At 39.2% G+C, this 24,907-nt stretch overlaps 1 long non-coding RNA gene across 1 annotated transcript; it reads left to right on the forward strand.

Moving 5' to 3' along the window:
- Positions 1–165: 165 nt before the first annotated feature.
- LOC119906742 lies at positions 166–14,482 on the forward strand. Its single transcript, XR_005445019.1, has 3 exons — positions 166–1,397; positions 3,351–3,405; positions 12,785–14,482. It is a non-coding gene; the product is annotated as an uncharacterized LOC119906742 (long non-coding RNA).
- The last annotated feature ends 10,425 nt before the right edge of the window (positions 14,483–24,907 follow it).

Raw genomic sequence — 24,907 nt, forward strand, 5'->3', positions numbered from 1 at the left:
CTTTTATTAATGTTTTATTAACCAGTTATAAAGCCATTTACTACAATGAATAAATCCTTTATAAAGCAAGTCTGCCTATAGGCTACTTATGTAGTACCAAATAGGTATGTTTTCTAACTGAAGCGTAGCTGTAGGACATTTGTACAATTTGTAGTGAGCGGCCTGTGTATGAAGGCACTTCCACACACCGATGTGGTCTAGACAGATCAACATGACTGAGTAAACTTTCTTTAATGCAAATGATGAACACATCTATGGCTATACAGACAAGACTGAGACCATATAAAATAACGTTTGAGAGGATTCGTGTTTCACTGATTCAAAAGATTTCTGGTGTGATTATCATGATAATTAGCCAAGCGGGAGCGCCTCTCCAGTGTGCCTCCACAAGTTTTAGTCCCACAGACAACCACCATCTTAAAGATATGTCAATTCTGGGTGGGAAGCCAAATACAAAGACATGACTTTTCGCATTTAACCATCTAAAAATCACAGAGCCTTGTCTGCATTTCTGCAGTACGTTCATGAATAATTCCCTGTACTGGCCAACAAACAATTGTAGGTAGGCTACTATAAGGATAGGATATGTAGGCAAAACTTACAAGCTTGAATATCAATTGGAAATAGCCAAAAGCGAGAGCATGATGTTCATGATGCTGAGTCAGACTTTAATGAGCACATTAGATTAATAGGTAGCGTTTGAGTAGAAATATAATATAATACTTTTACTGGAATTCAAACAACTCTCTAAACATATCATGTGGATATATATAGGAATATTACAGGGATAACACAATACAGGCATGCAGATTAATGACACTGACTCACACACTGAAAGCTCCTGTAAGACTTAGACGTTAGTTTGGATGAATGAATGATGGTGCCACATGCACTTCTACATGCGTCTGTTGGGGGGCGTGAGAGGCGCTGCCATAGGTCCTTATTATAATTACATTGGCCGTCTTGCATAATATCAAAAATCTCAGAGGGTGGGAACAGTGTTACCTCACTGACTCACGAGGGGGTGGCGCTTGGACGACGTATATGATTTTGGACAAATGAGATGTTAAACCATTTGGAGACAACGGTGGTGGAGATGTAGTCATCCAGGCGGGAAGCCCCAACTCTCCTGTTTGGTGAGGGGAGGACGGGGGCCGCGGATGTGGAGGACAGCCGTGTGACGATATGCCCGGAAAAAAAACAAGAGGACCCGTTAGAATAAAACAATGGACGGGGCCGGCGGGACGTCACGATGCGCCGTCGCCACAAAGCTCCATACGCCGCTCATGAACGCGCTCACTTGGCTCCCAGCATGCCGCACGTCCGGAGGGACCGCTGCTTACCAGGAGCTCATCCAAGCCCAGTGCAACCCACCCTGCTGCATCTGAGGAGGGACAGTAAGAACCGTGTTTTGTATTATGAGTGATTTTGTGGCAAATGAGTCTTAGTTTCAACAAAAACCTACAGGAGAGGTGAAGAAGAGGGTTTATATGGCGAGCTTATGCGTGTTTAGGCGATACACTGTATTATGTGTTTTACCTATTGTGGAATAAGTGAGGATCTACAGACCGACTAAATACTAAATCTCTGCATTTTCTCCCAATGTGGCTTTTCCTTTTCTCAGACCAGTTTAAGGTCTGTATGAATGGTGCTGCTGCTGCGCATCTGAGATAAAGGCTGAACACAGTCTGATGGCAGCAGCACAGACGTGTAGTTTCACTTGTGGCTGCAGCCCAGAGATCCTATATATCCGAGGGAGTTTGACTTCATACTTCTATGGTCAGATGTCAGCAGTCAGCAATTTTAGCGCTGAGTTTAGTGGCCTTTCTTCTGGCAGGTGATCTCTTGTCTTCCGCAAGGAATTCTGACCAGTTTTCAGTCTTTATTGGCGACTTTATTAGTATTAATGTTACTATTGTACCAAAGAACGAGGATCAACATTGTTCTTTCTCTCCTCTCTATCCTTCTGCTCATTTAACCTACATTTTTAACAAGAATAGACTCTTAGAGTTTTTCCCCACTTTTCTGGTTTGGCAACAAAGGTTTGGTGTATTTGATGCCAATAAAGCAATGCTGAATTTAAATCTGAATCTTTTCAGTGACACTGACCCCGGATCAGCCTTATCTTCTGTTGTTATCATCCTTGCTATTACATAAGTTCATGTTGCACCATTTTCACAGGGTTAATTCCCAAACTGTAGAGATAGTAAACCCTGCCGCTCACTTTAGCTATAAGGCATCTCCTTGTAGATTTTAGTAAAGTGTAATTGTATTGTTGCATGGAGTACACCGGCCTGCGGTGGTGTCAAGGGCCGGGTGGTGCAACCTTTCGCAGCAGTGTTGCGTTGTGTGTGGCCAGTTTGCTGTCAACAGATTACGCGCAGAAAAGCCTAAAATGGGGGGAGTGGGGGTATGTAAAAAGCAAAAGGTGATTATTGTACATGAACAGCGTGCGGCTTCCTGCAGCCTGGGATTATAGTGCCAGCACAGAGCTCTTACATAAGGCCTGTTTAATCTGTGTGAGTGGGAAGCCAGACCTCCCTCTCAAGCATGTATATGTTTATTTTCTGCTATAATTATTACATACATAACTTTTAGTATTAAGTATGTATTTATAGTTAATTCATGGTTACTGCGCCAAAGCCTAGAGATATTTCTTGTTAATCTACTAGCTATATTGCTGGACTTTGTATTGCAAACAAATTCTCTGTGCATCAGGTTTATTATAGAGAAACACTGATTTTACGCATGCAAGAGACTACTTAATGTATTTTGCTTTATCACTAAGGCCCTGAACTGCATAACTCACTCGTACAGGGTCCAGGCCGCATGAAGCAAATTATTCCCCCAAATTTCAGATACTATATCATGTGCAGTAAACATGACTCTGCACTTCGACTGAACAGGTGAATCCAGGCAAAAATACACGGCCGGTTGACCTCGCCAATGAAAATCCCCCCTTAAAGACATGAATGAGACACGGAAATATTTAGTCTGGAAGGCATGTTAAGACAGCTGACTGCGCCGTGAGACACAAGGCTCTAATTTGAAAAGGGACCGCGGTGAGTCTGCAGCAACATCTCTGGAGCCTCACTCTGGCGCAGAGTCAGACCTCCCTCTCAAGCTGCAGGTGCAAAACTGAACGACCCTGCTGAGCAACGCAAACTGGACTCGTTTGTGACCTAGTAGGCAGATTTCCCACCTAGGGGTGTTTTCCAGGGATTTTCCAGAGAGAAAGAGAGAGAGAGGGGATCGTGTGTTTTATTCAGCCTAAAGATGTATTTCTGGGACATTTTTGTCAACTTTTCATCCTATCCCCAAGTCATTTTTTAATTTTTTTCTTATTCCAGAAACATAAACACAAAAGCACCAGAAATGAAGATGAAGGCTTCCTCCAACTCCCAGGTGAATATGAATGATTTCACTTTAACTTTAACACTGATGACTGTGTAGGACTTAAACTGGCTTAGAATAATAATACACAGAAAATTAGAAACACCTACACTCCCCCTCTCTCCCTCTCTCTCGCTGTGTGGAACTAATCGATCACTTCTGGAAATCATTTTAAAATCCTTTCTGGATCTTTTCTGTGGACGCGACTGTTCCGCTCACATTTCGCAGCAGTTACAGTCTTTTATGGTCCTGACAATCTATTAAAGTAGAACATTTTCACTGTATTGCCGTCAAGTTACCTTGAGAGAACACTTCAGTGTAATTTCCCCACAGGGACCTGGGGGTCAGACGAACCTAATGTCTTTTTTGTTTCTTTATCATTTTCCATGCATTACATTATCTTATAGGTTTTTTAAAGCTATATAGTATGTCACAAGCTGTTCATGCCATACTGGTCTCTGCACGGCCTGATTCCAGGAAATGCATCAGATATAAGCTTAAAGAAAAGGTCTCAAGTGTCTCATTTGAGTCAATTTACAGTCAACGGTGCAAAATGCTTTAAATCACAAATGCTTTGTGAAAGCCTCTGGTTAGCACCTGACAAACATGAATAACACAAACAGAAAAAAACAAAAAGCAATATATATATAAAGAATCCGCTGCAATAATAATAATTATTAGTATTTTATTAAATTTAGTATAGCGAAATACACACGAGGCATAGGCTAATATAAAACGACGATTAGGCTACTTGACAATTATTGTGTCCATTGTAGCAGCTACAGACATCCCACTTAAATTTCATGCAATTCAAATTTTGGAATTTAAAAAACTTAAAACACGCGCGCGCGCGCGCGCGCGCGCACACACACACACACACACACACACACACACACACACACACACACACACACACAGTAAATGGGAAAGAAAAGCACAGTTCAGAATCAGAGACAGCTTTATTTGCCAGGTATGTGTACACATACGAGGAATTTGACTCTGGATTGTACAATGCTCACGCTGTGCTACTTATAGGCTACAATAACACAATAATACATTAATAAAATCAAACACACATTATAAACAAAAACGAAATAGACAGATTGAGACAATAGTGTAATAGTGCAATGAAAAACAATAAATACATTGCAAACGAGAAAGTTGTCAGCAAGTGTGAACCCTGAAGTCGTGAACTCGTGTTAAAACGTGCGTGTCGCGGCCTGCAAACAGCAAAGTGATCTCCACTAATGGATTGAGGGTTTTTTTTGGGCAAAAATCCAAAGCCTTCAGTATAATTCATCCTCTCTGGGAGACCTTCGAGTAAGCAAATGCAAAATAAAATGTTACGCATTCAATTATGTGCAGCCTGTAATATCTTTATCCGCATTTTTCTGCTTTCCTGCAGCTTTAACTGTTGTTAACAGTTCATTTAGCGGTGTGTGTTTGTGGATGGAAGCAGTGGCCTATTTTCACGATGCTGTAAGAAAGAACATCTTCTCCATAATGGCGTGTGTGTGTGTGTTAATTAGGCATCACACATCACACCTCGCTGCTAACACACTAATTGAAAGCCAGCGATGCCTGTGACGTCACTCCCCTCTCTCGCCAAAAGCATTAAAAAAGCACTTTATGGGGGGGGGGGGGGTAAACGCTTTTTAAAAAATTTTTTTTAGACATATACACACTCACACTGATGTATTTGGCTTGGGGTCTAAATATTTTTGTATTTTCACATAATTATGTTTCATAGAAATTATGTCACAATTTAAATAAATATGATTGCACTTGCCTAAAGTAAAAAGGATCTAATTCAAATATCTTGTAATATTTAAAATAAACATGTCTAAAAGGTCTAAAAATACTGCATAATGATATAAATTAATAATAACCACAATAATTGTCCCACATTTCTTTACTTGCATACATTTTGTAACCTTTTTTTTGCACATTTAAGTGAAGCTATCAGTCACTTACACACATGAGAAATATATCAAACTAACTCCTTTACAGTTGGTGTTACATCTGAACTGCCATGCTGGACTGAAGATATATTTTTAAACGATACATAACCTACATGGAATATTTTGTGGATGTTAATATTGTAATAATGCTCATGATATATATATATATATATATATATATATATATATATATATATATATATATATATATATATATATATATATATATATATATATATATATAAAGAACTACAGGAAGACAAAAAAGTACTTCTTCAAGAATTATGAATGTGACATCTCGCCCGTTTGTACAGTTTAAATAATTTCAGCTGGGAATATAGATGATATATAGACAGTAATTGAGTATTTACCCCACTGTAAAATGAGGGCATGTGTTACATTTTCAAAGAATTTCCTTTTAGCATTCTGCTATAACATTTTCTATTTGCACTATTTGTGTAAATTCTTCTCCATTTCATCCCCTAGCGTCCGATGCCCCTCATAAAGATTTTTATTGTTGTTGTCTTTAGTTCACTGGATAGTCAGCTATAATGCTTTGTTTTGAATTCCTATAAGAACCTATTCACATTTCAGACATATAAAAAACACTTAATAGCTTGGAAAATGTGTTTTCCCAGCAGTATCCCTTGTGAATCTTTAGTCGTGCTTGTTTTTCATCTCATTTCTCTGAGGCGTTTTTTTAACACCATGTGATAAATCATTTGCATTACCGCTCCAGATTTATGACTATTATTGTCATTATTTCCGCCTCTGGAATACATGCAAAACACATCAAATGAGCGATGTTTTGGTGAATTAGCCCTTTAAAGCAGTTTTCCCTGTCATTGTTTGTCCTCACAGGTGTGTCGGAGGTGTGTGTGTGTGTGTGTGTGTGTGTGTGCCAGCAGAGAGCTGTGTTCGCAGGCCTGAGGGGTTGTCTGTTATCTTTGGTTATCTAGCTGTATGAGTGACGTACATTCTTCATAAAGCTAGATAACCGAAAGTAACAAGAATCCCATTACACGCCTGCACAGGAGAAGAACACTAAATAAAAAAGAGAGGAATGGGCTTGGACGATGGACTGTGCCAACCGATGACGTGAAGGTATGATGCTGTGATGCTGTGTTACATAAGGCATCATTTTATAAGGGAGGGGAGGGGGTCTCTTGGAGAGGATCCAATGTGCACAAGGAGACACAAATAATCAATATTTGAACTGAAATTACAGAAAGTATTTTGATTTTCACAAAATACATCAAATTTGCTTGTTGTATACAAACCACATGTAGTGCAGTGGTGGGGTGTAGCTTGTGCTGCTGTGTGGATTCGTACAATGTGCTGGTTGACAGGATGATAGTGTGCGAGTTAACGTGTGAATATTTCGTCATGCTATCTCATTTCAAACCACTGGTATAGGGCAAACTGTCAATCAAGGCGGTCGATGAGGACGGAAAAAACAAATTCAACATTGAAGTCCTTCTAAATATGCACTTTAAAGTCACACAGTAATGCAAAATAACCAATTCATACATTATCCACAGTATCTGCTCCTCCTATTGAAAACAATCTGTTATTTTTACATTCAAGATGTACTTTTGTCTCCTGGTAAAACAGAGAATCATTAATCATTATTATACACAAAAATATTCCAACCAATAGTATGGTCACATATTTAGCAGACATTCAGTTGCCTCTACCCCTTCAAAAATGGCCCTTCTCTCTATAAATGACATCCCAGTGTCTTACTAGCTTGGAGTTAATCCTTTCCTATTCTGTGCAAAAATCGCGCTTCAGGAGGACATGCATCAAATTAACAAAGTACAATGCAATGAAAATCAATTTCACTGTCACTTTAAACCTCCTCTGGTGCTCTGTAGGAAGTGAGGGCTGAAGCTTTTTGCTAAAGAATAAACTGTAGGATTCAGTAAAGGGCCAAATTCAAGCATTGCTGACTTTTTCTCAAAAAGCTGATTTGCGCACCTGAGGGCCTTATTTTCCAGTTATTTCCCAGGGTTTTAGTCTGCTCGGTGTGCCAGATTAAACCAAACTGTGCAGCCAAATCAGACATTGTCGAGTATGAAAAGCATACAAAACTGACATTTCTACCACTCTTTTATGAGGCGAAGTCCACCCATCTATAACTAGAAAGGTAAACTGTGAAAGAGGTTTATTCTCGGTGCACTGTGGCTCAGAGATTTACGACCTATCCAGTCTTTGTTTTTTTAGATTAGAGGCCTCTCTAACTGATCACAAATGTGCCTGTGAAGACACTAACAACACCTCATCGGTTTGGTGGTTTTGTTTCTGAAAAACGTATTATCGCTGCAAATACATCATTGAAGAATGAAGCATATTGCTTCCATGAGCTGCAGTTACTTCAGGAAGGAGAAGAATAAGGGAGTTTACGGTTTCAAAGCACTTGGATAGGATGTTGAGATAAATGTTAAACTAAAAAAAAAATTATCATTGATAAAATCCCTTCCTTTTTGTTATAGGCCACTTTCTCTCTTTCTCACACACACACAAAAACAAATGCACAACCATACACACACACACACACACACACACACACACACAAATTTCTTTGTATAATTGCACTTCTTTTTTGGTAAGAATTTTGCCCCAATCTGTTTCTAATTAGCCTCTTTTTCTTTTTGCCTTTTCATCGATGCCAGATAATTGGCTAAAGCTTTCTAGCACAGTTTTCTTGCTGGAGTCTTTTTTAGGAGGGAAATCTGTTTGTTGTCGTTGGTTGTGGTGTGAAGTATGCATGCTTGAGACATGAAGCTGTAGCTCTTTACATTCAGACACCTGGTAAATGGAGGTATCTGTAACTGGCAAGCAGATTTCTACATGTCCACATTTCCATGTAAATATAGAAATTAATAACCAAGCAAGAGAGCCTCCAGCCTCATCAGCTTCTATTTTAAACAGAGCACAAACACACAACTGTCTCCTCAATTTTGGGTCGAGTTTCGGGGTTTGGATGATTTATTAAATGGATGATAACGTGCATGCACATCCTCTGGGGTTTTAGAGAGCATGTCCTACAGAAGCAGTGGTGCTGAGAGAGGTGAAACAACACAAAGAACACCTCGAGAGGCAATTAGCGGCACTTTGCCATCATTTGGAGCATCTCCATTCCAGTTGATGCTCTTCTGCAGTTGATTTTCTGTTTTTCCTGCTAAAGAACTGAAAGACAGAATCTTTGAGGCACAAGAAGACAGTGAGGAAAGATGGTGCATGTGTCATCCCTCTCCCATCTTTAGCGTAGCAATGTTGAGAATAAAAACTATCTAGGAACATAAAATCTTTAAAAGTTGCTAACAACAACGACTCAACTGTCTGTAGTGTGAGGTAGTGTGAGGTTTCAATCTGGAGAAGTCCCCATACATTAGTGAAAACAAGGCTTTGAGAATTATTTAATTTACTGAATTAATTTTTAAAACAAAGAAAAAATTCTGCTTTACATTAATGCAATGTTTATACATTGCAACTAAATTTGTTATATTTGCAATTTATGCAGCTTTTTATATTTTGAAATCTTATGTTTTGGTAGATAGAAAAATAGGTTATAAGCTATTTTTCTGTTTACATGTGTTTTTTGCACCTTAAAGTGACACTGTACTTTCCCCACGCACACTTCCCAACATGTTTCTTCTTTCTTTTTCTTTTCCCCTCATTCATTTAATTTTATTCTTTTGGTTTTTCCCCAGCTTGGATTCTCAGATGGTTGGTTCTGATTTGTATGCATTTGCATAATGAATGTCATTTGCATGCTCAGGGGCAGACCATACCATGAGAACGGCTGTGTTGGTTGTTTGTGTGTGTGTGTGTGTGTGTGTGTGTTCATGCATGGGCACATGTGTGTGTTTGTATGTGTGCGCTGTATATTAAGCACATGTAAATTACATGTTTTTTTTCATACAAACAGACCATCACAGTGTTGTTGAGTTTCACACCCAAACTGTATAAACACTTTGTTCTTCCTCTCTGATATGTGAGTGTGTGTGTGTCTTTGCGTGTCCATGTGTGGGAGAATTCCTCCTCTACGTGTATGTGTGTGTGTGTGTGTGTGCATATAGGGCAGCAATCTGACGATCATGCCTTTTTCTGTCTCTCCGCCTCTCTTTTTCCCCTGTCTTGGTAACCGTTCAGCAATGTACCGACTAGAAGAATGAAAATAAGAGACTCCCCTTCTCAATCCCATAATCCTCCTCTTCTCAGACCCCTCCCTTGCCAGTTTGTCCTCCTCTCCCACACAGCAAGTCACAGTCCTGCCACCATCTTAGGTGTTAAGACTGGCACAAAATGGCAGCTGAAAAAAGGGAACATGGACAGCCAGCGCTGCACTTTCCCCCACCTCATGTTGGCCCCCCCCCGATCCTTTTCGCGCCATTGGTTGCCTCAAGACAGTGTTAATTACTGCCAGTTTGTTAATTGTAGAGATCGCCCCAAGAGACACGCGGGAAGGGATGAGATTGGAGGAAAGCGTAGAGCCAGTGGCTTTTGAGTGTCGGCAAGCTGGCATTTTTAAGGGCAGCTGCGGTTCTTGAGTCGCTTTCGCTGTGCCCGTCGTCACGCTGCAGACACTGGTGATCGACCAGTGATCTGGATTCCCCCTCTGAAAACTCTTTTTCGACCGCTTGATTTCTGGGACGTTAATTAGATTATTCCAAGGGTTTTGATTACAAAGTGTTACAATTTTGCTCTACTGGCATTATTTCTGCGTGTGGAGCATTCATTTACGCTGAATGCGTGTGCAGACAGCTTCATTTGATGATGCGGAAAAAACCCACCTACATGCTCCCTAACACCCACAAGGAACCGTAATTAGTAACATAGTTGTCTTAATAATAAATAATAAATCCCTGCTTGTTGTCACACTTGGTTGAGTCACATGTGCAATTTTAAAATTAGCTTGTAGAAGAATATTTGTTGCCGTATGGACTATTTGACACAGCGCCATTAACTTCCACTGATTTCTGAATTAGAGGAGATTTTACTGGTAATAATATTTAATAATTAAACATCAATTCTCTCTATTTTGTTGCTGTTGAATGCGTCAAACGTGAAATGTTATGATCATGCATTTTAACCATTTGGTTTCGAAAGTCCAAGAGATTAAATAAATGTCTTTTGTGATTTAACTGTAAATAACTCTACATTAATATACAGTAACTTTGTGCTGTTGAATAAAAACCATCATGCCAACTTTTCTGGCTTTACTTTGAGCATGCTCAGCTGGTTTGAAAAGATTAACATTTCACTGATTTTGAGTTCGGAGGTTTTATGTGACATCGGCAATTAAGCCAACCTTCACACAGTGTTAAAGAAGTGAGTAGGATCACCTCCTTCGATGTGGTTTTTCAACCTGACCACCGAACCTGCAACTCTCACCACCACTGCCAGAAACGAGCGACCCACCTATGAGTCCTGGGAGGGTAAAGTGTAGTAAGTGACTGAGAAAGACTGGACAGAGGGTAGGATGAGGAGAGGGGGGGCTGACAGACAAGGAGAGGGAGCCTGCGACAGTGAGATCTCAATAGTGAGAGGCCTTCTTTGTGTTTCTGTGTGAGGTTTATTTTGGGGGGTGCAGGAGGCGCTAAGCAAGGAGGGGAAGAGGAGAGGGTGGGGATCCTATCCTGGGCCCTCAGACAAGCGGTACATTGTCCTCCCCAATGTGTGGCGGCACTTGTGGCGTAACGCCATTATTTAGGCCAGTGGAGGGAAGGGGGGTCTGGAGACCAGCTTAACCAAAACTCCAATTAGACCCGGATCGTCCTGATTAATGGACAAGGGAGATTGGTAAACAATACTGGCCATTGTTAATGTAACCTCCCCTCCTCACACACACACACACACACACACACCGGTTTCTTTCACTCAGCAGACCTTCCATCCCTACTGCCTCTGACACACACACACACACAATTTGCCTATCATGCCAGTGCTCAGAGGCCTGCCATTAGCATGCTGCTCATGGTTTTTCTTTCAGTTTTTTGCAGCCTCAGTGTAAAGTTTGTTGATCCTCGCATGCAAACTGCCTAAATGTGACTTATTAATCTTTTCATAGATAAAAAGAATTAGTTTAAATACATTTTTTTACATTTAAATGTAAAGTTCAAGACAAAAAGTTCACATTTCATAAACTAAATCTGTAAATTTATGAAAACAAAAGCATAACAGTTCTAAAGCTATGTCCAAATGTATTTAACATGCAGACAAAATGTTATTTAAGTTCAACGTGGAGCGACAAAACTGAGGCGTCTTTCTTCAAAAGCAGCACTGGGCTCTTATGTTAATCACACACCATGCAATGCGAGGCTCTGCATTTGAATACGTCCTACTTTATTGTTTTTTTTAAGCATATGCGCTGAATAATTAGCCACCACATAGTCCAATCAGTGGCATGCCAATGTGGGGTTGCCATGGTGACCCCATCAGTTCTTAGCCCTCCTTCCCCTCCACCCCTCACCTCCTCCTCCTGCCTGCCTACAAACAGGACGGGGAAAAATAAAGCGTGGGAAAAAAAACACTTTGGTGGCTCAGACAATGATAGTTGAGAAGGGGGGGGGGGGAGAAAGAGTAGGAGAAGGAGAGGGAGAGGAGAAGGAGGTGTGATGTTGGTGATTGGGAGAGCAGCTTGTGTCTAGACCATACTGGCAAATACAGACATGGCTGTTTTGGAGTTTTGTGTTTCACCTCCTTTATCTGGGTTGATTGTTTTTATGTGTGAGTTTGTTCCCTCTGTTATTAGCGTGTCATCTATGGGGGGTGAATGTGAGCTTACAGTAAAAAATTTAAAAAGCAGTAAAGGCGATACAGTAAACACCAACAGTGAGCTTTGTGATAAATTATGCCTGGCTTAGCTCAGAGTCCCACTAATGTTTGAGTCTGTGCACAGAATCAGGCTGCAATCCGTCCACATATTTACCATGTATTTATTTTAACTGGGCTTTGTCAAAATAGGCTGATTGTTCCCCAGAAATATCGGATATGTGTGTCACGCAGAATATATGAGTTTGGATTATTAATTGCATGTGTAGATGTGATTTAACCAGGCTGGTCTCCTGGGATCTATATCTTTAAGTCGTCTGCAGTCCTATTCTGTAAATGCAGTGAAGTTGAACACAGTAGAATCAGAGCATCTGAGGAATTGGAGCGATTTGAGCCAACTGGTTCGCCAACATAATTTGAGTATAATACAGTATTAAAAATACAACCACATAGATATTCTGTTGCTCCACATACTGCATTTGTACATGTATGAATAGTTTGGAAGAAATCATGAAACTGTACATCTGTATGGTACATGTTTTATTCTTTCTAGAAGTAAAGTTTGGAAGGCTATAGGTGAATGTGGTTGTGCTTTATTTTGTAGTTTTTTTAATGGATTTGTTTTTAATGTCTCCTCTTCTTCTTTTAAGGTTTCTGCTCAGTCAGGAGTTGGGAATCACCAGATCTTTGCCGACCATCTCTTTGGATTGTGACTTTGAGTCCAATGATGTCCCATTCACACAGGACTACATCGTTGACCGCTAATATACTGGAGGAAATGTATGGATTCTGTGAAAGCAGTCGTCTACAACAACAACAACAACAAGGCCTGACAGTGTTAACTCTGCTGTCCACCGTCAGGTCTTAAAAGTGGTAACAGATACAAGTGTCACGACAGAACATCTTTATCTGAAAGACAACAGACTTTGATGCAAGTGGACAAACTGTTGTGGACTGAATCTGTGAGAGTAAAGGACGGAAAAGTGGACGGTGTTGTGTTCTTGGGAATTGCTCTGCATAGCTGTTCTGGAAACATCTGCACTAGAATTTCATTTAGGTCAGAGCTCAGATCACACTATCTCGATCTCTCTCAAAAAGCACAAAATTTGAGATTCAGAGTGGGTTTGTTTTTAAGGAAGGATAAAGAAAAGGTTAGATTTTAGATTTATAGGGTAGATGACAAAAAGATTTGCTGTGATGTTTTGAATGTTTTGTACTATTATTATTAGTTTAACTATCAATTCTCCTTTAGATGAGAATTGTATCCTAGATCTTAAATGCTAGATTAAAACATTTTTAATCTTTGTTTTTATTTTTTTTCAGTTAGCAATTGAATTTGTATATTTGTCTGATGTAAAACTAGATGTTTCTATCAACTGTTAATTTTATCAATCCCTCAGATGACACATACAGTACAGTACATTTTTCACATTTCATCATCTCATTACTGTTTATTAGAGTGTACATTTCTATTTAACGACTTTTGTTCTTACAGATGATTTAAATCAGGTTAAATCAGTGATCACATACATCACATTTTCTTATTTTTTATTTTGTGTACAACAAGACTGGAGCCTAATTTCATTGCAACTTTCTACAATCTTTATTAAATTGTATTTTCTTATTTTTAGTGTACATATTCACTGCAGGGAAGCATTTTGTGCAATCATAATTATCATATGTTTACTTTTATCTATGCAAAAGAAATGAGTAGGAGGTTGCATTTGTTAAGTTTGCACTATTTGCATTAGTGTTTGCACATGAATTGTGTTTTTAAGTTAAGCACATTAGCAGCTAAATGTTCTGTTTCAGTTTGTGTCCACAGAGAAATGTTGTGAATTGTGATGTTTTACTAATATGCAGTATATGAGCATAGGTGCAATGTGTGCGTTATTCTGTATGCTGTAGAAACAATGAATACAGACCTCGCTAGTAGAAGTTTAGCCTTGTATCCTTTAATTCAGTAATTACACAGTCTCAGAGACTAAAATCTGGATGTATTCCACATTTATCAGTCAAATCAGCTCCTCTTACGATGTACTACTGAATGCAGAGGATTTTGCTATGATCTAATGTTAATATGTGCATTAGAGTTTATGCAGGTTGAACACTATTTAGAGAGAATAATGCAATTGATATTATAATGCACTATAAAGTACTGTTTCAGGTTTTATGAGCATGATTTGCACATGACTTTCTGTTAATGTGCTTGATGTCTGTACTATGCAACTGTTTCTACTGCAGTTAATGTAATCAATAAAAGTATCAATGTTTACAATGACAATAACTGTATGTGTGGATTTTTACTATGTCTACATTTGTGTGTGAAACAAGTTATATTATCTGTGATGAGAATGATAAAGGCGTAGAATCAACAATGACACAACGGTTATTTCACCAATTTGCTGAACCATCAAATTACATCCATATTACAATATCTGCTACAGTACATCGTCCACATACTAACGTTAAATAAACAACAACAACAGGGCATGTTTTGCAAACCTGACCTGAACTATCCATGTAGCCATGATTAGCTGAAGCATTTAATTATTATTTTTAATTAATTCATATGTAAATACACATAAAATCCATTTTTATGTATCAAGCAGATAACAAAACAAAACAGGATATCTGAGCCTGTTCTGTTCCTGTTTAATGCCCAAAATCATGTAAATAGTCACACTGAAGACAAAGAACTTAGAAATAAACTCCAGCTCCCACTTTGCAACAGAGAGCCTAAGAAAATAAGTCATACACATCAAAAAAGGAATTCCATACCAATTTTGGATGATACATGGATTTATTTCCAGCATGCTCTGCATCATGGGGCTTTATCTGGGCACATGACCATTGAGCTGTGTGCTTTCAAAACGATTTCTATTCATTTTTTACTATTAGTTTTTTATAAATATGAACGATAAGGTTAGTTATATACTTTCTGTCATGGCTGTCATCTGATGGCTTTTACGTTTACCATCAGCCACATAGAAGCTTAACTGCTTGTGGTGCACTGCCTTGCTCAATGGCATGCAAGTGATTGTCATAAAGACAACCTGCTCTCTACCCAGCTATAACCCAGAAGGTCCAACAGTGGAGACTAGATTAACAACTCTTATTCACTCACACATTTGATTTACACTTGTTTTTAACAGTAACTGAAGTGTAGCTGGGAAAAACCATTCTAATACGGAAATACAGCAATTTCCCTAAATTCTGTTAAAAACAACCAGCGTTGTCTGTGATAGAGGATGTATTTTGTGATTTTTATGTTGCCAGTAGTCAGATTTGTGAGATGATTTCCCTTAACATTACACATAAGTTTAACACCACATTACATTGGTATATTTAATGATTAATACATGAGCTCACCTTGAGAAACCGCCTTACTGTGAATTTAAAGAATATGACGTTTCAGAAACGATTCAGGTTGAATAGATCCATCTGGATGAAACTATTCTGTTACATGGAGGTGGCTTCATTGGCTTCTATTGTCTATTTATAAATTCAGGATCAAGACGTGGTTGTACAGTGAAAGTAATATAACTGTAACTGACCAACTTATTTCACAAAAACCTCATTAGAAATGTCTGGAGGTGGAAATGCTCCAGTAGTCAACAGAGAACACGCTCATATAAACACTAAACACAATCATTGATCAATGTTTACACGCGCTGTACACTTGCAGAGGAAGATCCGAGTCACATCTGGATGATGTGTTGCGTCTGGGACATCGTGGCACAGCTGCTCTTAAGGAGGCGCAGGCCAGAAGATCCAGCTGCTTCTGTGCTCCATGTAGAGTCTGGAAACATCTGGATGGACGAGCTCCTCATTCAGCTCACAAACACTCTGGGACTAAAGATCTCATCTAGGAAAAGGTTTCCAAGCTTCTGTTTGACGCACAATATGACAGATATAAATCGTTCATTATAAGTGGACGTCATTGTCCTTCAGCTCACTATATATGGGACAGAAATCACAACTACAGGAGTGACGTTGATGTTTCAGCTGCTTCATGTAATAAGTGTAATGTGTAATGTAATGTATGTAATGTAATAAGTTGGAATTTTATAGCTAATTTCTTCATTCATGCACTCTGTACAGGGGGTGAATTTTTATACAACTAACCTGTTTCAGTTATATTAAGGCTTAAAGTTATGCATAATTAAGGGCGTGGTCACTTTGAGTGACAGGAGGCTAGCTGCTAGCTGTCTGCTAGCTCCATCCATGCTCCAACCATGTGCCTATTTTTGCATTAGCTGGAAGTTATGCAGAGTCAGACACTGCCAAGATGGCGACAGGCAAAACTATGGGTGAAATCACAGACACTACGTCCATGTTTCTGGGTAAATTGTTGTTTACAATATACATTTATTTATTTGAAATCTCCTGCATGTATCACTGGAGACTTTGTCTATATGTTTTAACAAATATGGGTTTAATTGGCCAGCCTCTCCCGTGTTCCTGCCTTTAGTAAGCTAGAATTTAAATTTCACAATTAGTGGGTACTCTTAGGAAGGAAAGATGTTCTTAATGAGAACTTGCCAGAAAGAAACTGTACATGATTATATAACTGATCTAGGAAAGACTGCCTTTCCTGTTAGTACAGCAGTCTCATGAAATAATCTAAAATGTCACCTGAAATCAAAAGATGTAGCCTACCCTTCTGTAAAGCTGGGCAATCATTGTACAATTTTAGAAATTATGTTTAATTCCAACTCCTACTGTACGAGTAAATTGCACAGACTGTATAAATTGTCTGCGATGTAAAGCCAAAGCTAACTATTAATGTTCTTACACTGTGCCGCCTGTTTCCTCTTAGGCAGGTAGAAGATTGTTTGCTAGCGATAATGCTAACAAGGCAGAAACATGCTGCCATTCTGTATGCCGGCGTATATGGACTCGCAGGTGGCTAGGAAGGCGTGGACAGTATAGTTTCTCCATTTTGCAGAGAAAATTAGAGGTAATCTAGCTATGTTTTACTGTACAGATCATTAACATGATAGCTAGCTTTGTGTCACCGTGGCACTTTCAGATGCTCTGATTGCCACTTCGTGGCTCTGCTTCAACTGCGCAACAGCCTGATGATGGCCGACCAAAATGTCTGACATGTCTGACATTTCTGTTTTATTAATTGACTCTGCTTTTGTTGTTATTTTGTATTTGCTGTTCTACTAAACTGTTAACATGATGTTGTTGTACCTCCTGTACACTGTATAAATAAAGGATAAATTACTAAACATGAAAAATGTTGCATCAAACTGCGTGTGGTTACTGGAAAAAAATCTGGTTAAAAAAGATCTGGCAGCTCGCCTAGTGTGAAAAACACACAGTATTAGAATCCACTCTACAAATCATACAGTAGGTTGTCTACAACAGAACCCTAATTACAGAGTGATCAGGACCATTTGCTTATTTCCTACAGGATAAAAACATATGAACATTTCTCAGTTAAAGGTATTTTCAGTACATTTAAAATCATATTTAAACAAAAATGCTAAACGTTTAGGGTGTCTAAACCTTTTTGACTGGCAGTGTATTTAAAGAGGGCAAAACCCCACTAATATTGTGAGTGTAAGAACCACTGCAGATTTTGTAAACAAGAGAATTTGTATTGTTTAACTAAGACAAAACATAAATCCTGAATGAGAGAAGGGCCATATGACAGGTAGGCCCTCTGCTGCAGTCAGCGCTGCAGACCGGCCTCCAGACAGCAGGAAAGTTACGGGAACCGTCTGATTATAATGGAATCAATAACGAAACAAAAGCTCATGTCTGGGAGGAAAATCGTGGGAAGTGCCGCCGAGGGCCTGATTAGCATTCTGTATTGCGAGTCCCCGCAGGCCGTCTCCTGGAGCCCCCCAACCAAGAAGTGAAGAATGGCTGCACGGGAGGGGAGGGGGCTGAGATGGAAGAGAGGTTGCAGAGGGCCAGACGGGGGATGCGGAAAGTCAAGGGAGACAGCTTCACAAAGACAGGCACAGCGCTGGGGGGGTGGGGGTGCTGGAGGGCTTTAGGCTGCCTTCATGAAAACAGGCGGTGGGAGGGAGCTAGGTTCAAGTTCAACGGCAAATCCTCGTCTGCATGATGAGATGATGAAGACAAAATTAATCTGTCCTGTCTAACTCCCACCACCTCTCTCTGTCTACATCTACCTGTTACTGTTGTGTCTCTGAATCTTAAGTGTGAAGGTCAAATTTGATTTAAGCCTTATTTGAATGCAGCGGATGGTGCAGTGAGATTAAGATTCATTCTTATTGTAACAATAAGTTATTGAATGTGTGGGAAATAAGGCTAATTTGAACCTCAATACCTTTTTGGTTCCATCCGAACACAGGTATAACTGTAGAATATACATGTCTGTCAAGTACTACAAGTTGTCATCAAATGTTCAGATTTGCGCTCTTCTTTACTTATTATCTAAAACAGACATTATCTGAATAAAGTTTGCAAGGTTATTACTTTTAGACTATTTTGTCAAGGCACAAATGGCAAGAGAAGCACTTAGCAGAAATGACAATGTTTCTGCTTCATCTCTCAATCTCTACAAATTGTGTTTGATATGAAAGCAATTCAGTGAAAGCAAAGCCTAAAGGCACGTACATTTTGCACTCATATTCTTTTAATTAAATAGTGTTTGATTTAAATTAAAACTTGCCAATTTTAGACTTATCTTATTTTGGTATGCAAGTTATAGTAAAGATGTTTGTTTTTAAACTGGATTTACCATGTAAAGGGGTTTAGAAAAACATAGTTAATAAGTCTCTAAGTAAACCTGTTTAAATTGTTTTAGTCTTGGTACCAAAACTTGGGTATTATATCCACATTAGAGTTACCTACGAACGATACCTTGCCCTTATGTGAATGTACAGCATTTCTTACAGTAAAAAGCAAACACAAACATCGAGCATGAAAAACTGGAAATTCTCAAAACCTATGTAACCATGACTGGATTTAAAAGATGCCGACTGGCAGGAAGTATCCAATTTTTTTGTTAAAAGTAAAGCGATGTTACTGTAAAAAAACATATGCTATCTATTATTTTATTTTTTTTCATTTTATTGGTAATTGCCTAAATCTTAATCACTATTTACTATTTCTCTATACAATGTAAAGTATCCGCCATCTATATCAAAGTAACATATTGTGGAAAATAAACATGTTAAAACACTGAATAAATTATGATTCTTGACCTATGAAAAGGTCAGAAATGAAGTGTGACATGAAGAGATCTGACCTTAGGGCAGACGGACAATGGTCACTTCCTCCCTAATTCGCCACCTCTCTACACACAATTGATGATTTGAATTTGCGTGTGTGTGTGGAGGAGGTTGCTCTGTGTGACCCTGTTCGATGGCCTTTTAAATCCACAAGTTGCTTGACCTTTGATCCCTTTGGCTGTTGTTCTGTACCCTCTGGGATTTCTCATAAAGACACCTATAACATCCTGCTAGTTAGTGTTTATAGAGTCACACCCTCCTGATCTTATACCGTTAATTGTTGCAAACAATTACAATCAGCGGTAGAAGAAGTATTTAGATCGTTTGCTTAAGTTAAGGTACCAAAAACACAGTATAGACAGACCCCATTGTAAGTTAAAGCCCTGTGCTTAAAATCCAACTTAAGTAAATGTACAGAAGTATTATCAGCAAAGTGTACTTGTGTATCAAAAGTAAAAATACCTGTTCTGCAGAAAAAATACTCCCCTGTGACTTAATTAATATCATATGTGACATTACTATAGTGCATGAATGTGTAAGTACCATTTTATAGATGTAGCTGGTTGAGGTGGAGCTAACTCTTCTTCTTTATATACAGTTTGGTCCAGTGTTTTCAACCTAGGAATCGGGCACCTCCAAAGGGTCACAAGATAAATCTAAGGGGTCGTGAGATGATTAATGGGGTAGAGAAGAAGAAATAACTAAGTTTTTTTTTGACTTTTCTCTTATCGTTTCCTTTTTACTGAATATTTAGAATAATCAAATAGATAATGTTGTTGGGCCTTAAACAGAGGGTAAGTCACACTTTGGTGGAACTGCTACCATCTGAAATGGGACAAGGAGCTCCAACTAAACGCTGCTTTTAATGAGGAGTCACAAGCTGAAAAGGCTGGAAACCACTTTGAATCACTAACAATGCATTACAATATATAAGTGTATTACATGTTTTTTAATTGTAAGGTGTTAATCTGAAAAGTAACCAGTAATAAATGTAGTGAAGTAAAAAGTCCAATGTTTCCTCTGAATTGTAGTGGAGTATAAGTATAGTAGCACAAAATAGACAAACTTATGTAAAGTGCAAGTAAAGTGCTTGAGTAAAAGTACTTAGTTACTTTCCACCACTGTGGAAGTTTTTGGAAATGTTAAATGTCAGGGACAGGCTCCTCAGTTCAATCCAAAACCGCGGAGCAGCGCGGGGGGTCAAGGTCAGATAAAGAGGTTGTTGACCTGCTAGTTTGCTGAGTTTAACCTCTTGGCCTCCTTTTTGATGAGAGCTCAGAGGTCGTGACTCAGTCGGGAGGGGTTAAGGGGACGTCTTCCATGGTCGGCCAGACAGGACGATGAAGTGTGTTGTCCATCCCCAGCAAGCCGTGGAAATGTATTTCTACACACGTGCGTACAGACGGACACATTCAAACCTATTGGCTAAATTTAAAAAAACACACGCATAGACTTCTGCAAAAACAATACAGACTGATCGCACGGTTTTAAAGAGAATCTCCACTTTCCTTTTTGTCACATTAACACATATTGTGTAGCTCATAAATGCGTGACAAAGATCAGCATGGGAATGCTCAGCTGAACCCTCTACTAAAATGAACACAGTGTCTGTCTCTGTCTAAAAGTCATCCACTCACTGGTTTCCCACAAAAACAGTGTAGTGGGTGCTATTGAACATTTTGTGAATTATCCCTCATCTCTCCCAGACCACTGACAGTGGGGCGGCGAGCTCGATGGGAAAACAATATCTTATAGATTACGATATAAAACCAATCCATCCAGACGAAGACACAGGCACAAAACATGGCTAGAAATCAGCCATGAGTATGTCATGGCACACTGGAGGGTCTGACTTCTTAATTAGACATATAAAAGGGCTGGGTCACGCAGAGCAGACAGGCAAAGAAAGGCCGGCGAGATGAGGCCCTTCCAACTGTCTGCGTCACACTGTGGGTGTGTGTGTGTCTGGATAGAGCTGTGAGAAAGTGTGGACAGTGTCGTTTGCATGTCTGAGTCTCAGTTGTGCAGGTCTGCATCTTACTGTGTGTAGGAATGTGTCTGTCTGGCACGTGTGTGTGTGTGTGTGTGTGTGTGTGTGTGTGTGTGTGTGTGTGAACATGTTTGAAATGTTTTGTGTTTCTCTAGCAGGCAGACATTGTATCTCTCCATAAAAAACAACAAACAAACAAAAAAAACAGACCAAAATCTGTGAGAGTGATAAAGGCTTGGGTCGTGTCCAGTGTTAGTTTTTTTTCACTTTTGTCATATTTTTTTGAATTGGAACAAAAAAATCCGCCTTTGCTCTAAACCAGAAGCCTTCGTGACGTGCATATACAGAAAAGGGGCGTAAATCATGCATACAAATTATACATTTAAAAGGTAAAAATTGCTACATTGAAACTCAAGTGCACAAATGATCAAGAAATAAACCCCAAAACTCCCAACCAACTTGGAGGTCAAGACTCCCACATGGTGGAGTAGATGGAGGGAAAGCAGGAACTTGAAATTATTTTTTGCTTATTTTCTTTTGTTAAACTGGTCACAACTAATAGATCCGCTGTGTGAAACCAGTGACGACAGGTGGCAAGTACACATCACTTCATCTTGAGGGGTCACCAGCCAAAAAGTTCGGGAACCACGACTAACAACATTCATTAGAAAGTCCCTCCACTGTATCATTAAACAGCTAAATAAGACTACATTTTGTTGAACTAATGCAAGTAAAACCTATATTTTTAAAGGTAATACATGATATTATTAACATACAATATTCCTAGAGGTAAATTAACAAATTACAGTATACAGTAATTTTGTATTGTCATTTAAACTAGTGTTGATCACCTGTGATCTGGTGTGGATTATTTGGATGCACGTGATTTTAACATTTCAAAATATACAATAGCACTGTTATATTACAGTTACATTAAAGGATCATTTCTGTATTTTTAAAGCCTTGTTTTTACACATTTTGGTGTTTAAATGAATAGGCGCAAAAGGTTTTGAAATCCGTGCAGCAGATAACCATCTGCAATAACCGTCTGCAGTCGCTGCAATGTATTTTTTCGGTGGCCATTGCACCCGTTAAAATGAATTTTTTTCCCCATCATGGAAAGGATCTATACTAGTGACTCCCGGTGACACCCTTTGTTTCTAATAAGAAACAGAAGTCTCGCTCTGAAATCTCTTAAGGCGAGTTTTTGCAGGAAGATGACGTTGGAAACGAGGTAGAGGAGTCTATTGTGTACATAGAGAAACTGCTAGCAGGACTTTATTTCCTAATGTTACTCCAACACAACAAACTCCTCTCTCCAACTCTGACTCACGTTTCCACCATCGTTTCCTGCAACAACTCACCTAAAAGCAAGAACTGTCCTTGAGCGAGACTTCAGTTTCAAAACAAAGGGGTCACTGGGAGTCACTTCTTCCATGATGTTGTCAGACACCTGGTATAACAATCTGAGCCTATCGGTGGCAAAAGAAGCACTTCTTGTGAATGTATTTTGATTTTGGAGGCTGCATTCCAAAACCTTTTATACCTACTGGTGATTTTAATAGGGCCCAGGTTTTAAAAAATACCAAAATAGCTCTTTAATATTGACAATATCATCATTTATCACATTAAGATGGTGAATAATTTGAATGTGGGACAATAACTAACCCTATACATCCATCAGCAATGGCAATATAGCTAACATGACGTTCAAATGGATTTTTCACGCTCTTCAGTTTGTTGTTAAATCTTTTCTCTCATTTCACAGCACCCTCTACAGGTTATTAAATATAATTCGACTGCTTCCCGGTACGAAATATCTGCAGCCTTACAAAGGTTTCGATCTGCTGTTTGAACGTTAATCTGTACTGTGTATGTATGCATGTGTCTGTTCACACCGGTCTAGCCTCCAGCAGGTTTAAACTATGTTGAGTATATAAGAGAGGGTGAAGAATCTGTCTCAATAAGTCATTAATGGCCTAAACAAGTCAAAGCCACTTTTAATAATCACTTCTTCGTACTCACTCATTGTTGCCTCTGAGCAGACATGGCCCAGTCAATCTGAACTGGAGACTGTGGGTGAGAACCAACTGGGAGCCCTCCATCGCAGCTGCAGCTATTTGTTGTCTGCGAGACACAGAGGAGAGGTCAGAGGTCAAATAAGTTCACAGGAACTCAGGGCTTTCACATGTTAATGCTTCAGAGCTGCACAGGAAAAACACAGAGGTGTTTATAATGTTGTCAGGACACTGTTTAAAAGTGTCACAATCGAATGTGTCTACTTAACTGGTGGATGTGACACTTTGGGTTGCCAAAGGTTAAAAATTTGGGATGTCCTTCAAAATGACGTGAAAATAGGGATTATGAATGAGCTGGAAGAGAAAATTATAATGAACCATCGGTGTCCAGAATGTTACCAGAAGAAACTTTAAGTCATATCTGGCTTTGCAAAAAAAATTCTATTTTTATATAATTGAGGTATCTGGGAGCTGATTGCACTGTTTTATATAGTGATGGAAAGTAACTAAATATATCATTGTTAGCGATTAAACCACCCAACACTGTGTAAAATAATTAAATGTAGCTCCACCTCAACCTGCTACAAGATGCTGCTTACAAATGAATGACTCAGCATTAACAATCCATTAATATGATATATTGTGATATAATACTCACATTTAATATTTACATTTATTTACTTCTTATTATCTTTACTAAAGAAGAATTTTTGTTGAGTGTTTTTACATAATATTATTGCATTTGCAACGTCCTGTCGTCTCATTTCTTTTATTGCACTAGTGTTGCCTCTCATATATACACATTTATTGTATCCTCTTTCCACTTGTTGAAAAAAAACCCACAAAAACAATAGAGACAAGTGAGCAGCTTGCTCACGTTGGATTTTAAGTGTATTTACGACTCTGAACCTGTAATCACAGCGTCCCGGGTTCAAGTCTGACTAAGGCCCCATCCACACTACTCCGTTTTAGTTTACAAACGGAGAATTAAAACGAATACGATCTCCGTCCACACCAGCGTTTTAGCTGCGTTTTGGAGTTGATCTCCGTCTAACATTAAAACGACTGAAAACGCACATCTATTGGCCGTTGAGGCACACTGGGCATGCGCGTGCCGGTGTAAACATGAAGTAGATGGTTTCTTCCTGGTTACAGAAGATTTGGCGAAAGAAAAAATAAATACAGAGGAAGAATTTTTTTTTTTTTTTTTTGCATGCACCAATAAGGAGATGGGACTGTGGAGTGTGGCGGCAGAAAAACAGACTGGGAGTCGTCGCAAAGTAAAGCCGGCGACATACACAGTAAGTGTAGGCAGATAAGTGTTATTTGCACGGTACATAATATTTTAATAACCCGGTTAGTAGCATCGTGTTTCTGCTTTGCATGACTTCTAAGACCCAATCAGAGAGCGTGAGCGGCTGCGTCATCGTTCCTGAAGTCCTCCGTTTTGGCCCGTCTTCACTAAAACCCCTCCGGAGTTTTGAAACGCAAAACGGGGTCGGCAGCGTTTCTAAACCTTTCCGTTTTAGGTCTTCGTCGTTGTAG

The sequence above is a fragment of the Micropterus salmoides genome, unplaced genomic scaffold (genome assembly GCF_014851395.1).
Source record: "Micropterus salmoides isolate LMB-PRFRI ecotype aquatic unplaced genomic scaffold, ASM1485139v1 Ms_hic_scaffold_17, whole genome shotgun sequence".
NCBI lineage: Eukaryota > Metazoa > Chordata > Actinopteri > Centrarchiformes > Centrarchidae > Micropterus > Micropterus salmoides.